Raw genomic sequence first — 19,228 nt, forward strand, 5'->3', positions numbered from 1 at the left:
TATCAAGTGCTATTTAATCGTTTGATTGTTAGTGAACGCAGGTTTCGAAGTGAAGGAAGAGCTCATCCGGATCAGCGAGACTGGACTGCTACAACAGCGTTGGACTACAGGTAGGATCTAAACACTTGATTTCTTGTATGGTAAATGCATGTTTAGAGAAGGATCGCTCTTGTTTGTCTTGTTTGTCACTAGAGAGTCTTAGGCTCCTAGGGAGGTTGGTTGTGTCTGCACTATCGACTCTTTCCGCCTGACAAGGCCAACAACAAAGGAAAGGTCAGGACGAGTATGGGTTAGATACAAAAGTTTTCCTACAAGTTGACGGTATAAGGTAGCATCAACTTCAGGAGAATTACAAGTGACTGAAAGTTTGACTCCAGATTGAAAGGGAGAAGGGGCTGGCTTACAGTCTTCCATGTGAAAATGACGTAGAATATCACAAGCATACTTGGACTGGGAAAGGGAAATACCCTCCTTGGATTGCAAGACTTGAAGACCAAGAAAATAGTGTAAGTGTCCTAAGTCTGTCATTTCAAATTTCCTTTTAAGGCTAGACTTCACATGGTTTATAAGGTTGGGATCACTACCAGTAAGGATAAGATCATCAACATAAAGAACAAGGATGATAAGAGAGTTGCCCACTTTCTTGGTGTAGACAGTATTGTCAAAATGACACCTAGAAAAGCCAGATTCTAAAAGAAAGCTATCCATTTTGGCATACCAAGCCCGAGGAGCTTGCTTGAGACCATAAAGGGATTTCTTAAGTCGACATACAAGGCTGGAGTCTGTTTGTATGAAGCCAATGGGTTGTTCCATATAGATTTCTTCATGCAAGTCTCCATGCAAGAAGGCAGATTTAACATCCATCTGATGGACTTCCCATTTGAAAGAGGCAGCAAGGGAAAAAACAAGGAGGATAAAGTTCATTTTGGCAACAGGGGAGAAGGTTTCAGTGTAGTCAATGCCTTCAACCTGTGAAAAACCCTTAGCAACAAGACGAGCTTTATGTTTATCAACTTTCCCATCTGGTCCATACTTGGTTCTGTAAACCCATTTGCATCTAACAAGTTTTCGTCCCAACAAGATCCCATGTATCATTTGCCAACAATGAATGATATTCTTCATTCATAGTTGCTTCCCAATCTGGATGGCCTGAAGCTTCTGCAAAGGTGTCAGGATCATAATTTACTGGAGCTTGAGCCAGTAAAGAAGAGGCTCTCTCGAACTGAGAACGTGTGCGTCGCTGATCTGTAGGATCACCGGCAAGATCACCTGCTGCATCTCGAGTAGCACGAACCCATTTTGGAAGCTCAGGAGCTGAAGGAGGATCCTAAGATGGTGGGTGAGGATTGTCATCCTCACTTTCATCATCTGAAGAAGAAATGTTTTCAAAAGTAGAAGAGATAGGGAGAGGTGGCACAACCGCCGGACTAGGCTCGCAGGCCGATATATTTTCATCAAATTTTACATCTCTTCTAATGATAACATTTTTGGACTTAAATGGAATAAGTCTATAGCCTTTGACATCTTCAGAATAACCAACAAAAGTACATTTTTCACTCTTAGGTTCTAAAGCTTTATGCTTTTCATCTGGAATATGGGCCCACGCTTCACTTCCAAAAACACGAAAGTAACTTACATCTGGTTTGATTGAGCTCCATGCTTCTTCTGGAGTGATATTCTTTAAAGCCTTAGTAGGAGTGCGATTTATTATGTAATTTGCACAGTTAATTGCTTCTGCCCAAAAACTAAGACCAAGTCCTTTAGATTGTAGCATACAATTAGCCATTTCTTTTAAGGTGCGATTATTCCTTTCAGCTACACCATTTTGTTGTGGAGTATATGGAACAGTATGTTGCATTTGAATTCCATTCTCAGTGCAATAGTTGATGAATGTGTTTTTAACATATTCTCCGTCATTATCAGATCTTAACTTAAGAATTTGATGTCCAGATTGTTTTTCAACAAAGGCCTTGAAGGCCAAAAAAGTGTTAAATACTTCAATCTTGAGTTTTAAGAAGTATACCCAAGTGCGTCTGGAGAAATCATCAATGAAAGTTAAGAAATACTTACAGCCAGAGAATGACACAACTGGAAGTGGACCACATAAATCACTATGCACAAGCTGTAAAGGGGCTGAGGCGTGCCAAGAGGCACGTTTTTCAAAACTGTCCCAATGATGTTTTCCGAGTACACATCTGGAACAAACACCATCTCTGCAAGATACCATAGGAAGACCTGTCACCATATTTTCTTTACATAGATGCTGAAGGGAGCGATAGTTTAAGTGACCAAATCGCTCATGCCAAAGTTTGCTCACTTCATCGTTATGAGCAACAAATACTGAGGGAAGATTTGATGACCCAAAGTTGTGAAACTTATACAACCTTGTAGAATCATCAGCAATGCCAGTAGCCAAAATCTATTTAGGATCTCTTAAGTCCTTGATTACAACATCATGAGGTGAAAATTCAACGATTTTACCTTCACCTGAATGAGTTATCTGATATACAGATAGAAGGTTGCAGGATAAGGTTGGAACACATAATACATCATTAAACTGACCATTGTCTAGATGAACAGTTCCAGTCCCTACAACATTAAGAGATCTATCATCACCAACATATATATTTTTTGTGTTACAATCATTTAAAGAAGAAAACATGGCTTTGTTTTTGGCCATGTGATAAAAAGCTCCAGAATCAATGAGCCACTCATGAGAATGAGAAGAAGAAGAAGATGCATTTAATGCATAGCCAGACCGAGATGCTTGACAACCACATGCAGAAAGTGCCATTCCTGAAGATGAAGTTGAAGTTGAAGATTGCCCCAAATGGATGTTATGCTTCTTCATTGCTGCTTCCAAGGCTTCCATCTTCTTAAAGCATTTTGATTCTAAGTGGCCATCTCGATTACAAAAATTGCAATGTCTATCAGTCTTCTTCCCTTTGTTTTTATTTGTCTTATCATTTTGTTGAAATGATTTTTCATTTTGGGGCTGAAATTGCTTAGGACCCTTGTTTGGTTTAGGACCATTCTTTTTAGGATATGACTTCTTAGGATTCTTTGAATTTGGTTGCTACTGGGCGGCTAACGCTTTCTTGGAAGAGTTTCCAAGATTAAGAAGACCAAGGTGTAAGAGTTTTTCTTGTTCTCTTATTAAAGAATCACAAAAAGAGTCAAAGAAGGGGGTTTGTAGTCTGTTCCTTGAGAAATGAAGGCTTCTCTTGTAGAATGGAAGGTGGAAACAAACACAGAGTAGGCTGGTCCCAACTTTGTAAGAATGGAATAGATAAGGTTACTATCTTCTTTCTTAACTTTAACACCTTCCAAAAGATATCTAAGGGTCTTGAACTTGGACAAGAAATCTTCAATGCAAGAAAAATTATTAGGGTCCAATGTAAGCAACTCATTTTCAAGTTGATGGGCTCTAATTTCATTTTTAATCCCAAAAACTTTATTGATTTGTTTCATTGCTTCATCAGGAGTATCAATTTCTGCAATATGGAATCTAAGATCTGGAGAAATAGACATTCCTATCAATCCACGTGCTTGATCTTGCCTATTTTCCCATTTAGCAGCCTTATCTTCATCCTTTGGTTTCTTTTCTTGGCCTGAGGCTATTCTGTAGAGACCTTTACTTCTAAGTAAATCCTCAATGTAAACCAACCATTGGAAGTAGTTGGTGCTGTCAAGGGTAACTTGGTATTGACTTTCCATTTCAATGGAAACTGAAGCTAAAGATGCTGCAAATAAGTGTTCTAATGGATAGATCTCGAAAAAATAGGCTGGTTTAAAAAAAACGGCTCTGAAAACGGCTTCCGAATGAAAAAGTTATGGCTTTTTGAAAAAAAGTTGTTGAAGTTGCCGACGAAGTGCGGGAATGTGCGGAAATGAAAAAGTCCGCCCCCCACAAAATGGAGACTTGAACCCAAGACCTCTACTCTCTTAAAATAGCTTTGAACCAATTGATCTATACAAAAAATTTGAGAGAGAGAGAGAGGGGGGGTGTGCTTTGGGTTGCGTGCTTGCTTTGAGAAAGCTCTTTTTCCCTACAAAACAAAAAACACAAAACCCAACACGGACATGCAAAGAAAACGAACCTTATGGCTCAAAGTTAGCTTTAGTCGAAAAACTAAAATTTTCAAAAATGAACCTTGCGGCTCAAAGTTATCTTTAGCCGAAAAACTAAATATTTTTCTCAATGTTTCTGATTTTCCGAGATCACACTAAGGTGTAGGGAAAAAAGCATACGCATGAGAAAAATCCTTCCTTTCTGTTTCTGATTTGCCCAGATCGCACAGAGTCGCAGGGCAAAGAGCATACACAGAAATGAAAGGTATAGATCCGGTTAAAAAAAAGCTAAATAAACCGAAACCGAAATAAGCAGAGAGAAAATAACAGTAAACTGCAAATAAACACTGTATACCTCCAGATCTTAAAAATGACGCAGCTAGGGCTACCGGAAACCTTTTTGCGTCAAACGAAATGGGTTCTCACTGGAACAGATGCTCCCAACACAACAGAGCAGTCCTCTCGACCTGAAAGCAGTCAGAAACAGCAGATCTAGGAAACGGCAGTCGGATGCGATTCTATCGGCTTCAGATTTGGATCACCAACGGACGCGGCCCTCAAATAGCTCTGATACCATGTAGGAATTTACAGGGTAAGTTCCTCAGACAGAACACCAAAAGGACACCGCTCACAACCAGATCGCAGATCAATACACTAGTATTTTGACGTGATTAAAACCCTCAAAGAGGGAAACAGTCCACGGCCTGAGCCAACGCGGCCACTTCAGGCAATTTATTAATAAAAGAGTGAAAATTTACATATGTTTCTCTCATGCACGGATTACCCTACAAATGACCCTCCATGCGCTTTAAATAGAATTCATGGACCAATCGGGTGTCAAACCACGGATCAAGTGTCGGTAATACCGAGGAGAGAATGAACCGTCGAATCACTACATATCGTGACCGTCGAATTGTAAGTTACAAAATGTACAACAGTAAAGAAACACACTTTACCTAACTCTATACCTAACTCTACACTAGACCAAGTTGTACTTAACTATTTCCTATGTGTCGGAATATCCTAACATGTAAGAAGTATACCCTTCCTGATAAAACAAATGTTTTGTCAGCTCGAATAGAGGGTGACCTTGAAACTCTGTTTTATACCTGGGGGCATGCAAACCTTTTGGAGTGCAAGCGATGGGCGGCTATTTATTTTTTAAAATTTTTAGGACCTCTAACCCTTTAAACTCGTAGGATTAGTCGTCACCTAACTTGCATAAAGAAAGGATGTGGGGCAAAAATCTAAAAAATTGCCATTTTTATATGAGACATTCTTATCATATGACTCGATTAATCGAGCAGTGTTTACCGCGAGTTTCAAGCTCGTTAAAAAATAAACCCGGACCGAGAAAATGTTTCCACCTGCGTTTAAGCTCGTCAAAAAATGAACTATCCCCTGGTAAATAACCACCGTGAATGTAGCATTTCAGCCATTAAAGCCTTGGTCGTGTTTTGCACCGTCACCTCCACTTTTCCATTGGCCGATCATTCACCTCCATTTGATTGTTTACCCATTTTGAGGAACAGCTGCGAAGAGTGATTTCACTAGCCATCCTTGTAACACTACCGTGATTGGAAAATTCCAAACCGTACCTGGAATCAGCTGCTACCCATTTTATCACTCGTTCCTCAAAAGACGAGTCTTCTTTAAGCACTTTTATGACTCGTAAAATATGAAAAGATTGTCGAGTTCTGGCCTTCCAGCTCGTTAAAGCGACGGGAAGTGTTATCCCTCCTCTAGATTTTAATCTTTTTGGACCTGAGGGATTATTGCACAAAAAGATCGAGCGCTTGTTTTGTTCGGCTCGTTAAAGCTAATCGAAAATTCATCCCTTCTGTATTGTTTTATACTTTTTCGGACTTAAGGGATTAGATGACGAAAAAGGAATTTTGGAGTTACCTTTACGTACCTTTTCAGACTCTCTAAAAATGAAAAGGACCGAGTTGTCTTTGTCGTTAGACTCGTTAAAAATATTAATAGCGACAAACTTGTCTTTAGACGAGAACGAGTTTCACTATCGCTAGGCTCGTTAAAACATAGCGATGGGTTTGCCCGAAGGGAAAATTATAGAACAAGCATATGTTATCCTCCTCAAGCTTGACAAAAATAAAGAGGTACTGGTTAGCAATGACTGGGGAAAAATTGGGAAGAAAACTCAAAGAATCTTTATTGGTAGCAAGTCGCTCTTGAACATGACACTTCCACTCCGTGCTCGAGTCGAGTTGGGTTGTTTCATTCACTGTCACATCGCCATGGTCACGCCATACCATCCACATTTGGGGTTAATGCTACCAATCCATCACATAAGTGTCGCCGACATGTTCAAGAGAAGTCATCTAGAAAGGCCACCTGTGTCCCGCCCACTACTATACATTATACTCCATTCTTTCATGACCGCCACCCTGAACCATATATCATCAGATCATTTTCACCTCCATCAAAATTATTTGCTCCGTTCCGTGTCATTGATGTGGGATTCATTAAGGCCCTCCTATGACGGATCACTTCTTGTCGACATCAGCTAATTATCCAAGAAGTTGATCTAGGAACACCCCATTCAGTACTTTGAAGCTTGCATACCTCAATGGCAAGTTTCTCACTTTCGGCGATAGGTATACATCAATGACCTTTGACCGAAAGATTTTGCGTGGTGTTCGACGCCAAGTCCTTTATTCACACCACGTGAATTGTACTGCAGTACCTTGAGGGTCATTATCATTATCGGTGATTCCTCTCGCGCTTGTTAACAGTTTACATCATTGACTGGTAATCAAGCGATGTCTTTCCATGTTCGACTTCAAAACATTTCTCACATGGATCGACTTGTACTTCGAGTGAAGATCGGACGAGATTGAAGACCCCGGATCTAGTTTCATCCATTTGGGCTGTGATATATATTCAAGAAAATAAAGACATTGAATGTACAACATTGCAGCACAGATAATCATCCTACCAAAAGGATAATGGCTCTATCAGAATCATCAGTCTATCATCAGACGATTGTCTGTCCTATGTACATGAAAATGAATTTATAAAGCTGAGCATGGGAATGCCCGCCTCAACTAGATCATGAAAACAGTATGAAAATAATGTATTGTCTTGTATCTTATTACAGGTCTCCTCCCAGCATTGAAAGAACTTCGGATCCTCCTAATAAAGCATTTCACCCGATAAACGGCCTCATACTTTAGGGGGCAACTGTTATAGACATTTTTGTGCCTTACAGCTCTAAGCATGAAATGTCCATAAACTAAGGGCTCTTAAGTCCCTAAAAGTGTTGTTCTAACTCCTAAAGGAACAAGGTCAACAAATTACAGCTTCTCCCAGAAGTTCTCCACCAGAAACTGCTCAGAATAAGTCAAATCATGATCATTTCAGTTGTTCCACTAGCCAAGTGCGTTGCATAGCACCTAAGTCCACTAGCTAGGTGCGTTGCAACGCACCTAAATGCACTACCAGGGTGCGTTGAGTGGGAAATGACAAGTGGCGGAGTCATTCCACGAGGTGGAGAGACAATGGAAGCTTCCAGAATCTTCTCCAATGACACTTGCCTCACTGAATTCGACCAAGGATGAGTAAGAGACTCTCAGTCTCCAAGTGGAAGCAAGAACTGACAGAGAGAAGCCACTAATCAAATCATGGGCTGACTCATCCTCCTTGCATACATCTATATATGGATCCCTCATCCCAGAGATCCAGAGGCTGGAATTTTGCACATTGTAAGGAATTACTGTTGGTTTTGAGATACATATCAGAGAATTGGGTGATCTATGCTTTGTTGGGGTTGAAGAAGGGACTTCTTTGCTGGGAGGTTGATGCTGGTGATGAGGCCCAAATTTGGTAAGATTTTGGGCTCATTTGCCTAACTACCCTTGCTCAACCCTTCATTTCTCAATACTTATGCATCATTTTTTAGTATGTTTATGTCATTTGTACGAATAAGGGCAGTCACTATTCCTAGGTGGCTAACACGTGCTCATTTCAGGTTTTTTGACACATGTTCGAGCAAAACTGAGAAGATAAGGGCTAGGAGACAGCCAAGATGGGGTTGAGGATTCGTAGGAGGGTTGTCCACGGCATTAAATGGCCTTCCTCGGGATCTTCACCCCCAACTCCGAGCTCCAACAGCCACCACAACCGGATCTAGAAGGCAGCCAAACGGATTTTAAGGAAGCAGTTGTTCACTCCCAGTTTGGTCAGCCAAGTCCCATAGATTTAGGAGGCCAGCTTGGGGCCTCGTGATGTATAAATGATAAGGCTTTAGCCTTCGAAAAGGACTTTCTTGGAAAACTGTTGCACATTCTGCACTACGAGCTGCCAGCTCTATTTTTGCTCTTTTGTAGCCATCATTGGCAGACCCTTTGACTTATGATTATTATTTTTTAATGGGAAGAAGTCAGATTTGATCTCAGTTCTGAGTCTTTAAAGGAGCCATAGCTCTCAGGGTTGGGCCCAACCTGAGAGCCTAAGGCCTCCTTCTTTTGTATTGATATCTTTTCTTTCAGCATTATGGTTTTCTTTACATGCATTTGAAACGCAGTTTGTTGAGTTAGATTTCGTGGTATGGTTAAGTAGGTCATTGTTAGAAGATAGAGTTGCTCCAGATGTTTAGAATAGAGTAAAGAGATTAGAATTGATAAAATTTCCAGAAAAGGGTTGCCTGCACTCTCATTTTCACCTCTTTCTAGGGGCTGGAATTGCAGACAGTGCTACCCACCAAAAACATTGGTTTACACACTCATGCAATCTTTGGTGCAATATTTTCATTTGTAGAAGTTATCCATGCGCTCAGACCTCTTGGAATGTTTCTTTTCTTCAGTACCATACATGGTTCTCTTTAGAAATAACGTTGTTGTTCATTGGTTTCATTAAACAGTTAGGATAGATTAGTAATATTTTGATTATGTGCAGGACGTGGATGATTTGGTTCAGTTTATATTGTGCAGTGCATCTCCAGCATTCTCTTGTCCTTCTAAGCTTCATCCAGGCCAACTACTCATCTCCAAATTAGACCCCTCGTCTCACAACTACTCTACTGCCCACGTCATCCTACCTTTTTGGCCTTCCATTCCCTCTGCCCTCTTTCAGACAAACTAGCTTTACACACCCCCTCATCATCTCATCTCTCTGTCACCAAGTCATTACAAATCCCTCTCCTACCTCCCTATCTAGCCATGCAGCCTCTTCCACTCACCCATCACCTAAAACCAAATCGTAGAACATCCTGTAGGAATTGTTGAACATCCTGTAGAAATTCTGAAACATCATGTAGAACCCCTGCAGACTTCCTGTAGAAGCTCATAAACGCGGTCGCTTGGCAGCCAAACTTTGTGAAACTCACTGGAAGGATGTTAGGAACTCCTTAGACCCTCTCTGAACCTTCCCTACCTCTTCCAAGCATTTCTCCCCCATGATCCGCCTCTGCACAGTAAGAAGCCAGTTAAAAGCACATGCATGATAATTATAAATAACTTATTCAAAAATACAAAAAGATGTTTTCTTCAGGTCGAAGTAGTCTAGACACATGCATCTTACCTTCATAGAAATAATGGCATCTCTTTCAGTAGTTTGCATTCCCATCTCTGCATCAGTAGGACTAGCTGGTAGAATTAGGGTTTGCTAGGGTTTGCGTTTCTTGTTGGCTTTCAGTTCCTTTCTGCAAGTAGATTAGCTTCCTTTCAGTTAGCTTTCATCCATCAGTTAAAAAGCTTCTTCTAAGAGCTCATAGAAGTTGGCTTGAGCCCCTAGCGGACTTGTGCCAACTGACCAAGTGACAGTTGCGGCAAGAGCTAGTACTTGTGCATACAACACCGTCGCTTCCAAGTTTATTACGAACTACCGGGTTGATAAAATTAAAGAAGGAAGCTCCAGGAGTTGTAGCATTATTGCTACAATACTGGAGCCCACCAGCTGGGTCAGGAATCATCGGTTGTAACTCCTCCTGGATCTTCTTGTATATCAATAAAACTATTTGAGTTTCTTCTCCATGCTTGTGTTTCATTGATGCTTGTTACATTTGTATGGTTAACTTAAATCTGATCCTAAGTTATTTATGAATATAAACCCATTTCTTTGTATAGTTTCCTTCTTCTGTGATCTTACAGGTACTTGGTGAAGCTGGGCAAGTGAGGGAGCAAGTAGCTGGAAGCTGTCAAAGAGAAGAGAGATTGGATTGAAGGACTAGCGCAAGACACAGGTTGGTTCATCATATTCCTCTTTGTTTATAATTCATAAAGAAGAATACAAAATTAGTTTTCTCTGTTTGTTTCTAAGGTAGTTGTCACACCTTAGTGGGATAGAGTAGATCTAAATAGACACTTTTCCCGATAACACCCCCCCCCCCGCGCTATGCCCAGCCCTGAACCTGCTTCTCCTTCCTCTTCCCCTTCTATTACTCACTCCCATGGTCCCTTCTCTGGAAGATACCCCGCTACTCGCAGTGGAAGAGGACGGTCACAGGCCCATGGTGCCCGCAGAAGGAATGCTGCTACCCAAACCGCCAATCTTCCCCTCCCCCCTCATCCCTCTCAACATACGGCCCAATTCCGCTTTCATAGTTCTCTGCCTCGGCCAATCGTCATTGCCACTGTTACCATTACCTTCAGTGAGGAAATCAACCCGCAGGAAGCTCAGACAAGGAGCAGTGGCGAGCAGCAAAGGGACGCTCAGCGGAACAGGGAAGATCGTGACCCAGGCAAGCAGCAGATGGTTGAGAAAATTGGCACTCTGCATGGCGAGGAGCTGGTTGGAAGCAGGCATGCCATCGACGGCAGAGCGGATGGCACGAAGGCAATTGGTGGCGACCCGGGCAACATGTCTGGCAAGCATGCAGCCGAGGGTAGCTCAGCGGGCATACAAACAGTTGGTGGCATCCCGCGCGGCACGTCAGCAGAGGATGATGACTGGTACGAGTACGCGTGTCGCATTGTAGAAGAGCCCCCTCCAGATGACATCCAGGGGGTCCATCCTGACTGATGACCTGGCTGCCAGGTGTCGCTTTGCCACTCGCTGAAGGCTTCAAGAGCTGCAGTTTGAGGTTTTTCTCCTGTGTTTTGTTTTTTATCATTCCTTCTGGCATGGTCTGCTTGCTTGTGCGGGCATTTTTATGTTAAAACTCGAGACCCCTGCATGGGCTTTTTCTAGTGTTCACACGGACTGGTTTCCCCTTGCTGGGTAGTCGCGTTTACACTGTGATATTTTTTTACAAAACTATGTTCAGTACCGCAAAGGTCGAAGCCTCGCTGTATTTTTATTTTGTTTCAGATCAATACAATAGTATAACTTAGAAAAGAAAAAATAAATAGAATCATTCATTGCAAGGTCATAACTGATCTGAAAGGTTAGGCTTTACAGCGTTGAAGCGAGCCCATTCTACAGTTGATAAATGCCAAATGAAACTGTGAACAATAGAAGGGGTGAGTTGGTTACCCCATTAACTAATCAAACCAACTTGTGTCGTCTGATCAAACCCAGGAATACCCAGGAATTAGAAGGTAGGGAGGAAGATGAGGAGGAAGGATCTAGAAATATTTCCAAAAAAAACTGAAAAGGGGGACAAAAAGAAAAATATAATATTTACAAGGGGAGTTTAGGAAAATTAAACCCCTAACCTTAGATGGTGAGGTAGAGAAAAATGTTGAGGCTTGGTTATTCCAATTACAAAGAAAAGAAACATTGTGGTGGGAAGAGGTTATAACAGTTCAAAGCATTGATGAACAAGGCATTAATTAGGAAAAAATTTAGCAATATTTTAAAAACAAATATTTGAGTAGATGATTTTATGATGATAAGGTGAAGCAGTGCCATGATCTTCAGTTGGGACAACTAACTATTGATGAGTATATAGTGAAATTTACCTCTCTATTGAGATATGTTCCTTACGTATGCAAGAAAAAAGGCAAAAGTGAAGAGATTTATAAGTAGCGTGCCTGCATTTATGAAAGAACAACTATAATTCAGAAATCCTAAGACCATGGATGAGGTAATATGCAAGACACGAATCTGTTATCAAAAAATGAAACAAAAAGGGGATGGAAATAAAAGAGGGTCAAATAAAAGGGATAAAAGCATCCTTGAAGTGTTAAAGGTAAAAAACCTGTAAGTTCCAAGGGCTCATATAAAAACCAGCAAAGTAAGAATTTTAACAAAAGTTTGCAAAAGCCTAAGTGGCGAAGTGAAGCAAAACCAAATGAACATCCAAGTAAACCTGAATTTGATCAGACAGTAAGACCATCATTGCAGTGATGGGTATGTAGGGAACCCCACTATGCTAAAAAATTCCCTCGCCATAAGAAAATGGAGCAGATAGCACACATCCAAGAGGCATCCATAGTGGGCGATGTTGTAAGGAGTATACCTAAGATAAACGTTGCATTGGAGGACCATCAAGCAAAACACCAGCCAACAATGGTGGAGTTTCAAGGTAAAATATTTAACCATACTGTATCCATTCTAATTGACCCTGGGGCTAGTCTAAGTTACATAAGCCCTAAAATAGTGGAATTGTGCCATTTACAAACCATGAAATTTAAAAATTTGTGGCTAGAATAGTTAGCCATAGGAGCAAACCATAAAGTGACATATAAGGTGGATAATTGTTTGGTTGAGTTAGCAGTTCAACCTATAAAGCAAACTTAAATATTTTTCCTTTGGGTTCCTATGATATTCTAATAGGCATGGATTGGCTTGAGAAATAGTGGCCTTTAATAAATTGTAAAGACAAAGTTATTAGTTTCTTTAATGATGAAGGAGTTAGGCAAGATATTCAGGGAATTAGAATACCCTTAAAACTAGGACCAATCACAGCCTCACAATTAAGAATACGCATAATGAAAGGATGCCAAATTTATGTTGTGCGGGTGGGATACACTGATTCCAAAGAAAAACCGCGACCCTAAAAAATATGCCTGTTGTACAAGATTTTTCTGATGTGTTTCATAAGGAAATTTTGGGATTACCTCCTAAACAAGGCATGGATTTCACTATTGATTTAATTCTGAAATTTGCGCCAGTGTCTAAAGCACCTTACAGTTTAGTACCATGTATCATCCTCAAACGGATGGTCAAACAGAATGAGTAAATAAAGTACTCGAAGATATGTTGTGAATGTATGTGACGCAAAAACCAAGTAAATGGAAAGACTACCTTCATTTGGTAGAATTCACTTATAATAATAGATATCACGTCTCATTAGGGATGAGTTTGTTTGAAGTGTTATATGGGTGAAGATGTAAAACCCCTATCAATTGGAGTAGTCTTGAAGACAAATTAATTTTAGGACCTAACACGTTAAAGGAGATGGAGCAAACTGTGAAAAAGGTAAGAATGAACTAGACCGACAAAAAGTTTAGGTTTATAAAAAGAAAAGCTACCGAGAATTCCAGGTGGAAGATCATGTGTATGTATGTATTAAACCCAAAAGAACCTTACAATGGGTAGGTTGCACAAATATAGCTCCTCAGTTTTGTGGTCCTTTTCAAATCTTATCACGGATTGGACCTGTAGCTTATCAATTAGCCTTACCGAGTCACATTTGCGTACATAATGTGTTTCACGTATCCTTACTGAAAAATTTTATCTATGATCTTAGACATATTGTTCACTGGAAAGAGATACTTGTAACAATAAGGAAAAGCAAATTTTATATATGTTTTCTAATAATTGTTGATTAAATTAAATTGATGACAACTTAAATAATTGTGATGTAGATTGCGTTGGATGGAGAGTGTCTAGACGAATTCTCGATCAGAGAGAAGTATTGATACGGAAGCAAACTATTACCCAAGTTAAAGTGCAGTGGAAGCACTTTAGCCTAGAAGAGACCACCATTGGGACGGTGGAAGCAAACTATTAATCAAGTTAAAGTGCAGTGCAAGCACTTTAGCCTAGAAGAGACCACCATTGCCTAGAAGAGACCACCATTGGGACAGTGTTTCGCTCAAGGAGGAGAGAGGGGTAGGCGGGGGCTGTAATATCCCCTGGTAAAACTTGTAAATATTTATTTACTGTAGGTGAAAGAGGTATTGTGTTGTGTGTGGGCTATGTAAAGGGATGAATATTTATATTATGTGTTATTTTACTTTTTAGAAAATAAAATATAAAACATAAATGCTTATGCAGATTAATCATAACCTCACATTGGGTAAAGAAATGCAGAGATAATTTCTTCTCTTGGTAATTAGAAATAGTTATGGGCTAGGCAGTCACCTGTCCAAACTCCTCCTTGAGAATACAAAAATTAGGGGAAAATCCAAGAGGGTAATAAGAAGGAACTTGGGGAAAGAAGGAGAAAGGAGAGACTATAGAGGCTCTGATAAGATATTGTCAGCCTGAAATTATTGAGTTGATTAAGCCATTAGAACTTATAGATTGCAGGTTGGTTGGGGCCAAATAGTTATTGTGTGAAAATGAAAACTGAGTTTTGAACTTCCCTGGAGATGAAACGGCTCGGCTCGGGGGAAGATGAAGTGAGTGACTGATCTCGTTAGATGGGAGGAGCATTCACTACTCTGGTGGTTTATGGTTGACTGGCACAAACCAGATAAGTGTTATTAAACTCTATACTTGTGTTTGGTTTTATGGATGAAGGCTCAATTAGAAGGATGATAATTTTCCATATTTAAAGTTAATATTGTGTTTATTTATGAAATGTTACGTAAGTAAAATAATTGCATTTCTAGATAGGAGAGCAGATCCTGAAATTATCAGGTTTCCATTCACTGGAAAACATGCAAATAGAGGAAATTATAGAACCAATATTGTAGTAGGAATATTATGTACCTATGAAGGGTAGATGAATACCTTAAGTAAACTTCGGGTTAGAGTTCTGGGCAAGCCAGGGTTAGAGTCCTGGGCCAAGCCAGTATCAGTAGCCCAGGCCTCAGTCCCTTGTTTACTGGGTGTATTCTTCTACTTGAGAAAAGAAAATTCAAGATAACCACTTGGTCGATACCATAGTCGAACAGTGAAAAACAATTTTTATATATACAATATTGTAGACACCGTAACATTGTATATCTCATCAAATAAAATACAGATTCGACTCAACAAAACTCATGCTGCAAGAGTCAGAAGAGATACTCGAAATAAAGATTTACGTAAAAGAATATTGTAAACAAATACATAAAATGAATATAATTCTAATAATCTGTTACAATGGCTACTACGACATTTTGTAAAAGAAAAAATATACAAATCATTCAAACCCTTTCATTGCATATCAAAAATGTAATGCGTAGTAACCAGAGAGAATTTTGGGTTAGGGCCTCGAGCCAAGCCGATGTGGTCAGCAGCCCAGGCCACAGACCTGCAATTCCTATGTGCATTCAGAATAGAAACATTTCCATCTTAATGTATTCTAGTCGCAGCTATGTGAAAGACGTAAAAACGTGTTTATTACAGAAAATTAAACACAACCCGAAAGAATATGTCCAACAACGTAGTTACCAATATTGGCATAAATAAAATGTAACATATTTTTATAAAGGGTTTTTCGGCGAAGATCGCATGAGACATCATTTGTCGACGCGTTTCGAACCAACCAGTGTGGTTCATCGTCAGGACAAGTTGAAGAAACAGATCCAGCTTAGCAGGTTAAATAGACAGAGCAAAGCCTCCAACGACTAAAAAGACAACAGCTACTTTTGACTAGGTCCAGGGATCAAAAACCCTATTATTAACCTGGGGGCTAGACCAATAAATAAAATAATAATATGATAAAAAATATTAATAAATAATTAAAATAATTAAACAATTATAATAGTTAGTTAAAGATAAATAATAAAAATTATATCTAGGAAAAAATAAATAAATATAAATAATAAATTAATTAATAAATAAAAATTAATCTAGAGAGAGACCAGTCCCTTAAAAATAATATTATGAGCATTAAATCACACATGCACAAGTATAGCACAAGTATAGACAACTTTTTACAAAATATTGTACAAATATGTACAACCCAATCTTCGTTATATTAAACCAATCTAAATAATCCAACAATCTTGTACAAATATGTACAACCCAATCTTCGTTATATTAAACCAATCTAAATAATCCAACAATCTATGGAATACAAGATACAATGACACTATGTCATATCTTGTCCTGTCGGTCCTAACTAAAATTAATTCAGAATTAAAATTCTATTTAATTATTATATATTATATAAAGTTATAATATATTTATTTAGTTTATAAATAAATAAATAATTATATAAATTAAAATTATATTTATTTAGTTATAAATAATAATTAATAAATAAAATTTAATTTAGAGAGGGACCAGTCATAATATTATGATAATAGTTAAATACTAATAGTAATAGAAAATTAAAATTTTTAATAAATAATTAAAAAGCAAATAAGTCCCATAGTAACTAAAATTAATAAATATAATTAAAATTTTAATTAATATAATATATATAATTAAAATTATTTTAATTAATATAATATAATTAAAATAATTTTAATTATATTATATTAATTAACATTATTATATTATTTAAAATTATATGAAGTTATATTAAAATTAAAATATAATTAAAATTATATTTATATTAAAAAATAAATAAATAAGGACCCAACACCAACTGATTTTCCAACCATCATTTTTCAGTCATCATGTCTATTGAGATTACTCGGCCTCTTTTCAATTTTCCAGTGATAATCTCTATTGAGATTACTGGGCCTCTTTTCAATTTTCCAGTGATAATCTCTATTGAGATTACTGGGCCTCTTTTCAATCTCAAGCCCCTCCCTAAATTTCCGATGATGGAAGTGTGAAACCTTAGCAATAACACTAGCTTCCTCAATACAAACATGATGCTTGGTTTTCTCCGCGTGATCAGCTAAAGCGGAACGCCTATGCGCTACATGCTCACTAATCCATTGATTAACGGAGCGACCAGTTTCCCTAAGGGGTCCCACAGAAACAGTGGATCAAATACACACCTTTCATATCTTTAAGGTCTATAGGATTTCATATCTTTAGAGTGGATAGGATGTGAGGGACATATATAATAAGAAAACCCTTTTTCCATATAAGTCACTGCCAATATCTATATTGCCAAACCCCCAGGGTTGCAAAACCATACAAATAAGTTAACTGGAAAGTATGCAAAAATAGATATAAATACACAGAATTGTACTCAAAGTTGAACGAGGGCTACTAACTATTCAACAAGTCCAAATACATAAATTACATAATTCAGTGATTGGCTTGAAGTCACAGGAAAGAAGTTGTATGTTTCATCAAGACAATAAAGTCCCAATTCTCGATAGAAGTAGAAACTCGAGGGTTTCATAGCAGAGAACCCCGGAAAATTTATGCAACTCTAAAGATGAAAACACCCTATTTTGTACAGCTTAATAATAAATTTTCTTGTGTTAGGGCATGAAGCAAATAACCCAGAGAATCATTGGCGCAATAACCCTGTCAAGAAATTGAGTTTGGGGTGAGCACTTGTCAATAACGACTGGGAAACTAGATAGAGTTCGTAAAGAAACAGTGAGTAGTATGGACATACCTGCAAGAAAACCCCAACCTGTAAGTATAGAAATGAGGATTTTGCTATCTTAATTTTAAGAATGCATAGTGTGTAGAACAACCATATACTTGATGACCTGTGGTCTCCAATCGAGTTGTTGGGCTACCCTGTGTGAAAACAAAACATTAATGCTAAAGTTAAAACCATTCTTCTGAGCATAAAAGTAGAGAATCGACATTGGAGTTAAAAGGGTTTTTCTTAACCTGAGAATGCCAAAGGAAATTTGGAGAGTTAATGGGGTGAGTTGGTTACCCCATTAACTAATCAAACCAACTTGTGTCATCTGATCAAACCCTAATGGATCAATGGTGGCTGTGATGCCATGCCTCCTTTTTTTTCAGAAGTCTCCATAACCATACAGGTGTTTACAATAAATTTCACAACCCAAGTTATGTAGACTATATATATATGCAACGATTGTAACACAAAGTCAACTCAACACCCCACAAGGTCCACATTATATCTGACACCAACAATATGTAGATAAAGCATTTCATGAACAAAAATTAAACCATGCATTTCAAGCACTTATATTTAGTTTGGTGTGGTGATATGTTATTATAATAGTAAATTGATATTCATATTAGATGTGTAAAGTATAAAAAGAAAATTGGGTGAGTGTTTGGGGTATATTACAATACCTTACATAACCTTACAAGGTATTTACTAGTTTTCTGGTTTAAATTATCTATTTACTAGTTTTCTGGTTCAAACTATCTATCACACTAAGTAGTTAAAAAAACATTGATATTAAAATTAATAATATTTTTTTAGGAAAATAGTTGAAAAAATATTTAAATTATATATATATATATATATATTTAAAATATATATATATATTTAAATTATCTGTTTATATTGTAAAAAATAAAAAATAATGTTTGAAAACAAAAGTAAAATAATTTGGTAACATAACTAGCCACAAGAAGCTCATATCATTGTTTATATTTTAAATATATAGCCGTAAATATTGTTAATACCTTGGTTACGGCTCCGTAGTATCCCCTTACCAAAATTTCAGAAGTCGTCAATCTCCTCTTTCGTAATGTACGTATGCTGATCCTTCTGAGGACTAAATGTCCCCAACTTAACACAAGTGTTGTCCAGCAACAGAAAACAATCCAAGCTCCTTCAAGCTCCTAGAAATAGAATTTAAGGCTAATGACTGCCTTACTTCAAAGTACAATACGAATTATTTTACGGAGCTTGTCTGGTTATATTTTTCAATTAATTTTGGTTGAATTTGGATAGATAAGTTGAGTAATTTGTATAATTTAAATATATCAAAAAAATTATGTTCCGAATTTATTTTTACAATTAAAAAAAATTCAATATTATTTATGCAATTGGAAAATAAAAACAAAAACATTGTTTCACTTAGTTATTCCTTAAATCTGTAATATATCTCAATTATATTATCAAATTTCAATGAAAAAAATAGAAATGTAAAATAATTAAACAATGCTTTAAAATATATTTTGAAATGTAATCGCATTTTATTCATGAGTTTTTTTAAATATCATAAAAGAGCCATACTGAGAGTTTTCGCAAAGTCCAATTTCTAGGTTGTTTGATGTTTAAATCATGCTTTTTTTATTATTATAA

At 37.8% G+C, this 19,228-nt stretch overlaps 1 long non-coding RNA gene across 1 annotated transcript; it reads right to left on the bottom strand.

Annotated features, from left to right (window-relative positions):
• Positions 1-17,224: 17,224 nt before the first annotated feature.
• On the bottom strand, positions 17,225-17,963 carry LOC149162140 (uncharacterized). The gene is made up of 3 exons (XR_016261535.1): positions 17,827-17,963; positions 17,603-17,730; positions 17,225-17,508 (listed from the first exon to the last, which is right to left on the bottom strand). It is a non-coding gene; the product is annotated as an uncharacterized LOC149162140 (long non-coding RNA).
• Positions 17,964-19,228: the final 1,265 nt, after the last annotated feature.

This window comes from Pinus tabuliformis, chromosome 5_2 (assembly GCF_031772625.1).
Source record: "Pinus tabuliformis cultivar Carrire ecotype Pingquan chromosome 5_2, CPIR1, whole genome shotgun sequence".
In the NCBI taxonomy this organism is placed as follows: Eukaryota; Viridiplantae; Streptophyta; class Pinopsida; order Pinales; family Pinaceae; genus Pinus; species Pinus tabuliformis.